Here is a 7,382-nt window from a genome sequence, read left to right on the forward strand (position 1 = left end):
TGTGTTCATGATACAATAATAATAATAATAATAATAATAATAATAATAATAATAATAATAATAATAATATAAAATGCAATGTATAACCAGGAATTTATTTTGTGTGTCCAAAGACAGTCAGCGGGTAATGACTCCACGTTCAACTATCACAAAATCTTGATATACTATATTACAAGTGGAATGTACTTGCAAAATTGCCTAGATGAAATTTTACTGTGACAACTAAGCACACACATATACATACAGACAAAATATTATATATATATATATATATATATATATATATATATATATATATATATATATATATATATATATATATGCACGTGTGTGCTTAGAGGAAAAGAGCAAAAACTTGACACCCAAAAAAAATTAAAACGACAAAAACGCAACAAAAACAACAACAAAAATAAATAAATAAATAAATAAAAGTATCATGGCCGGAGGAAAAGTTTCGGGTCCAAGTGATCAATAACAATGACATCTCTTTCGGTCGCGTGAGGAGGTGTCAGGCCACCCCCCCCCACCTTTCCATTCTCCCCGTATGAGGGGGGTCCTATCCCCCCCTTCCCTACCCCTTCCTCCCTCCCATTCCTGCTGATCTTGAGAAGATTGACACCTGGACACCACATAACCCCACATTTATCTTTTTTTTTTCTTCTTCTTCTCCCTTTCATTTCTTTAACCAAAGCTTGAAACGCAGGTTGCCTGGTCCATGGAGGAACCAATCTCAGAGCACAAAATAACAGCTTAGGGTGAGGCCAAACTACTGTAAAACATGTCATAAACACTGGCAACTTATTAGCAACATGTTGAAAACAATTCAAAAACAGTGAGCAGATAACGGAGTCGCATGAACGAAGTCACATGTCATCAACCCATCGGCAACTTACTGGGAACATGTTGATAACAAGTCAACGACAGTAGGCAGAGAACAGAGCTAAATGTCGTAAACACATCGGCAACTTATCGGCAACAACTTGAAAACAAATCAACGACCCTAAGTAGAGAACGAAGCTTTGGCAAAGACTGGATCATCGTATAAAGCACTGGTTAGGAGTAGCAATAAATCGTTAACTTGTATTCAACTTGTTTGTGACGTCTGAAAGATAAGTTGCCGACGTGTTTATGTCATGTTTTACTACAGTCTGGATGGACCTCCAGACGGACACCATTCAGGCTTATTAGCAAGCTAACTCTCCCTTTGAAGTAATTTAACGCTTACACACATATATACATATATATATATATATATATATATATATATATATATATATATATATATATATATATATAATGTGTGTATATATATTATATAATATATATATATATATATATATATATATATATATATATATATATATAAATATAGATATATAATTTATATATATAATATATATATATATATATATATATATATATATATATATATACATACACACACACACACACACACACACACACACACCTCCACACACGTTCCACATTCGTTTCACACTTGTAGCGGACGGCCTGATCTGACACTGCCCTCATTCGAACGCACAAAAGCCAAGGACGGAAGATGGGGTCAAGGCATCAGTGGGTACCCGCCCGACCTTTCACCCCCTGTGGCTCCTAGTAATTGCTTGCCACCCTAAATTAGGCAGAAGTGTCACGTTGCGTTTATTTACGCTCCTCCCTTCCGCCCAAACCAACTGTCGTGTCGTGTCTGAGGTGTTTCCAACACGTACGCTTTGAAGGGTGGTAATAATAATAATAATAATAATAATAATAATAATAATAATAATAACTAATATAGCTTAAAGGGTATACAGTTGTCGGTCGGATTTATTCAGCAGTGTTTGGAGTAATCCTAATAGGTTGGGATTAGTGGATGTTGCTTGTTTTTAAGAGCTACTGTTGAGAAAAAGCACTATAATAATAATAAATACACATAATAATAATAATAATAATAATGTAATAATAATAATAATAATAATAATAATAATAAAGCTAGAATGGAGGAGTGGATTTTCTGTTTTTAAGAGCTACTATTGGAGAAAAGGCACTATAATAATAATAATAATAATAATAATAATAATAATAATAATAATAATAATAATAATAATAATAATAATAATAATAAATTATAAACATTGGCCGAATATTGACCAATACTGATGTGCATAAAAAACGAATTATAAGAAAAACTGAGAAAAGTCAGTATAAAATCATTTCGCATGATGCAGCCATATTATTCAACAAAATAATAATAATAATATAATAATAATAATAATAATAATAATAATAATAAAAATAATAATAATAATAATCGTTGCGTCAAGCTCCTTAAACCTTACAACATGAGAATCTACAGCCTAAAGAAGTCTTACTGTATAGAGCAAAACTTTGCAAAGCTACATATACCTTATCAATCTCCTTTCAACCTTGAAATCTGCCCGAGATATCGCTTCAGTATTAAAAAAAACTTTGACCTTACCCAAGGGTCACAGGTAATTGTAAATTACGGGAGAATAATAACGAATATCTGTGTGCTTAATCCATGTAATTCAATACTCTGAAATGGAGAATCTGAGAGAATAATAAAGAGATATTTCATGCCGTTAATCCAACTAAAATATTACCTGAAAACAGATAAAATTATTGCCAAGGGAATTGGTGGAAAATATATATTATAAGAAATAGGAAGAAACCCTTCTTTTTTATTTACTTGCCCAATTCTTTCTTTTTTACCCAGGAAATTATGTAGAAAATATATACTGTAAGAAATCAGAAAAAACGTCTTTTTTTATTTATTTCCCCAATTCTTTTTTTTTTTTCTTTATTTAATTTCCTATTCTCTTTTCTTTCCAGGTCTGGTTCCAAAACAAGCGCAGTAAAGAACGGCGCATGAAACAGCTGTCTACGATGGGCATGCGCGCGCACCTATTCGCAAACCCACGCAAAATGCGAGACCTGCCCCTGGGTATGGATGATGGGTATGGCTTCTTCCCTGGGTACAGCGGATTCCCAGGACAACAGTTCCCAGGGTATTTCGGTCCACAGCAGCCCATGGGATACCCTCACAGTAAGTAGACTTTCAGAGCATGAGAGAGAGAGAGAGAGAGAGAGAGAGAGAGAGAGAGAGAGAGAGAGAGAGAGAATTAGTTCTCTATAATCTACATCATAGCAGCGTCAACCAATCAATCAAAGATACAGAGAGAGAGAGAGAGAGAGAGAGAGAGAGAGATTAGTTCTCTATATAACCTATACCACAACAACGTCAATCAACCAAAAATGCAGAAGAGAGAGAGAGAGAGAGAGAGAGAGAGACTGCGTCAATCAACCAAAAAACCTCATTAAGTGTTATTTTCCGAATCATTATTGCAGTGGCCCCCGGAATGGAGCAGCCCCTGCCCCCAGGTGGACCCATGGGAGGTGCCGAATTCCCCGGAATGCCCCCTATGACGGCCATGATGGGTGACGCCTTCCCCCCACACCCCCCCATGACCTCACCAACTGAAGACGTGGCAGTCCACGGCGGTGAGTCCTTTAATTTGAAGCAAACTTCAGATTTAACTGGAAACATTTTTTCAGTTAAAATTGAAATTTAATTTTTGGTTAAGTAACATTTTTCAGTTAAATCTGAAGTTTACTTTTTTAAATTTTTCAGTTGAATTTGAAGTTTAATTTTTAAAATTTTTCAGTTAAATTTGAAGTTTACTTTTCAGTTACATAAAATTTTTCAGTTAAATTTGAAGTTTAATTTTAAAAACTTTTCAGTTAAATTTGAAGTTTACTTTCCAGTTACGTAAAATTTTTCAGTTAAATTTGAAGTTTAATTATCAGTTACGTAAAATTTTTCAGTTAAATTTCAGGTTTACTTTTCAGTTACATAAAATTTTTCAGTTAAAGTAAAAGTCAACTTTTCAGTTACTTAAAATTTTTCCATTGTATTTTATAGTTGAAACGTAAACTTCAAATTTAAGTGAAAAGTTTACGTAAATAATAAGTTTAAAAAAAATACAATGAAAAATCCATCTAACTCAAAAGAAAACTTTAAATTTAATCCCAATATACCTTTAAAATTACGAATTTGCTTTCTGTAAAATTTGCAAACGCTGAAGAGAAACTTAATAATAAGATAATTTCTAGTTATTAAAAGTTAATTTTTAATTATATAAACTTCTAAGATGGCTTTTTCTTTATCTTTTTTATTCCGATATACCTTTAAAATTAAGATATTTCCTTCCAAATAATTTGCAAACCATGAGAATAAAATTGATAAGATAATTTCAAGTACTGAAAGTTAATTTCTAATTAAATAAACTTCTATGTTTTTTCTATTGATTTCAAGTAGTTAAAAGTTAACTTCTAATTAATTAACATTCTAATATGCCTTTATTCCTCTCTAGTAATTGAAAAAAGTTAATTTCTAATTAAATAAATTTCTAATATTTTTTATATTAATTTCAATTAATCGAAAGTGAATTACTAATTAAAAAATGTCTAGTATTTGTTTATATGAGTTACAAGTAATTGAAAGTTAACTGCTAAATAAATAAAGTAATTAAAAAAATTCTAATGAAGTAAACTTTTAATATTTTTTCTATTAATTTCAATTTGAAAAATTCTAATTAAATAAACGTCTACTATTTTTCTATGAATTTCAAGTGATTAAAAAACTTCTAATTAAATAAATTTCTAAAATTAAAATTCTAATATTTTTCTATTAATTTCAAGTAATTAAAAGTTAACTGCCAATTAAGTATAACTAATATTTTTCTATTGATTTCAGGTAATTAAAAAAAATTTATAATTAAATAAACTAATATGTTTTTCCCTCTCTCCTCAGGCCCTGGCGGGTTCAGTGATCACCAGAGCTCGGAGATTTTGGCGTGGTAACCTGGCGGAAGGTCCCCCCCCCGAATCTCGCCAAAAAAAAAAGCGCCACAAAACTCGCCAACCAAAGATGCCGCCGCTTTTGCTCCTCGGTGTCGTCATGCGCTTGAGGGGAACCTTGACGTCACAGATTTCGTGACGTCATCATTTCAAACGTCATAACTTTGTGACGTCATAAACCCCATTCGTGACTTCACTAGAGTCAGGGCAAAAAAAAAAAATAAGAGGATATATATATTATTTTTGTCCATCTTGCACTTTGTTTTCCTTTTTTTTTTTCCATTTGTAAGAATTGTGAAGATTATTATAACTACTTTAAGACGAGAACAAACAAACAAATGAACAAATGAAGATGTTCAGTGGAGTGCATACGAATCAATATTTTTGTTGTCGCCCAGGCAATCCAGATACTGAGTCTTGTTGCTACTGAATGAATCAATGTCGTCCAATGTTCTAAACTATTAAAAAATACAATAAAAAAAATTTAAAAAAACCTATTTGTAACAATAATGCATATTAATAATGTACAAGGCGACGGTGGTTCGGGGTGCGACCGTGGGTACCATAATTTAAATGAACCATTTTGTATTGTATGTCTCGCATCCAACCACCGTTTGTAAAGATTAGACAATGTGAAGTCATTGGAAAAGGTCATTAAGAGATGAACTGTCCCGTATTCATAGTGGCTGCACAAATTGACGTAAATTTTTTTTCATATTTTTTTTTATATTTTTTCAAGTTGGAATTGCTGTTTCATTCTTGAACAAAATATATTTTTTTTTTTGGGGTGTTGCACAGGAATCGAATGTACACGGTTGAGGGGCAAACGATTCTTCAATGACTTGATTCACAGGACTGTGTTTGTTTTGACCCTGCTGAAAAAAAAATATTTCAAAAACACGAGAAAACGCGGCCGCTTATACATATATATAAAAAAGACGTGAAAGAAAAAACCAAATATAGAAAAAACTTCATATGAAAAACATACATTATGTATAAACGCTGAATCAAAAAAGCACAATCAAAACTTTCTAATATTTTCAAAATGTGTCAGTTGTGATTAGTTCCGGAAGATCCTTGTCAAACGCTGAAGAAGAAGAAAGAAGAAGAAGAAGAAGAAGAAGAAGAAGAAGAAGAAGAAGAAGAAGAAGAAGAAGAAGAAGTGTTTCTGTGTAGGCCGAGGAAATTTCACGTAACGTGTTTTAATAAGACTTGACAAACTTTTGGTTTTCTTACAGCAAATCAAACACAGTCCAAGGCTGCTTTTCTCCATAATGGCTTCACATTCCTAGTTTGCTATATTTTGGTGTAATCATAAGAATTGGGTGGGGTGTACATATGAAGGGAAATTACTTGTACAGTATCTTTCTATCCTCAGAAATATACAATAAATCATCGCTTTGTTTCCTCAATCGACTTTTTTTCTTCAGTAAGTTATTCAAATCTCTCTCTCTCTCTCTCTCTCTCTCTCTCTCTCTCTCTCTCTCTCTCTCTCTCTCTCCCCAAGCGAATCGGCTCTTTTGGCATTTTATCAATGTCCACTAACGTACCTTGTAAGATGCTGTACTATTGTATGATGCTGATTTCGGCGTGTCCTGATAAAAATAAATCATCTCGGAACCGTTTTCAAGTGATGACGTCACCGCTGAGATCCACTTATCCCACTGGCGTTGATGCGATTATACAGTTTTGACGTTTCCGATAAACCTTATTTATTAACGAAAACGATTTCAAGTCCGATGCTTTATTCAAACCATACTGTGCTTTATTTAAAGCTACCAAAAAAACTGAAAAGATAATAAAAACCTGCAAAAAAGCCGAGAAATAAAAAACATAATTCTCTCACATCAAAGATGGTCGAGGTAATCGCTCTATGACGTCACAAGTGACGTCATCAAAGTGGGCTAAGAGCTTGGCAGTGACGTCACCGTGATAAGACTTTCTAAGGCACTGGGTGATGATGATGATGATGATGATGATAATGACGCACCAATAACACACAGACACAATTTCATCCTTTTTTTTTTCTCTCTCTCTCTCTCTCTCTCTCTCTCTCTCTCTCTCTCTCTCTCTCTCTCTCTCTACCTTACCATTATCTTTTTTTTATTTTCCGGGATATATATATTCTAACTAAGCAATTATCTTTGTAAATAATTTTATAAATGTCATGATCATTGCTTCGATTAATGCCTGCTGTTAGGAAGAGAAAAAACGTAAATATAGGTGACACTAGAAACTAAATAAAACACAAAAAATAGAGCCATAAGGTCGCGCACAAACTGGAAAGTCTCGGAAAAAGCGACCTTATTGATATGAAGTGGGAAGAAGAAGAAGAAGGAGAAGAAGAAGAAAAGGCAAAATAAAAATAATATTTCCCGAAAAAACAAAAATGAATATACTATGTGTGTATTTACTGTTTTATTATTTTTTTTCTCTCTCTCTTTGTATGTGAATCTGTGATATCAATTATTTGTTATAACTCCAGTGACAATTTTGTAATA

General features: G+C 32.7%; 1 pseudogene; it reads left to right on the forward strand.

The window, feature by feature from the left end:
• The window catches only part of LOC136849844 (LIM/homeobox protein Lhx1-like), a 96,886-nt pseudogene extending 90,873 nt beyond the window's left edge, over positions 1-6,013 (forward strand).
• Positions 6,014-7,382: the final 1,369 nt, after the last annotated feature.

The sequence above is a fragment of the Macrobrachium rosenbergii genome, chromosome 21 (genome assembly GCF_040412425.1).
Source record: "Macrobrachium rosenbergii isolate ZJJX-2024 chromosome 21, ASM4041242v1, whole genome shotgun sequence".
Lineage (NCBI taxonomy): Eukaryota > Metazoa > Arthropoda > Malacostraca > Decapoda > Palaemonidae > Macrobrachium > Macrobrachium rosenbergii.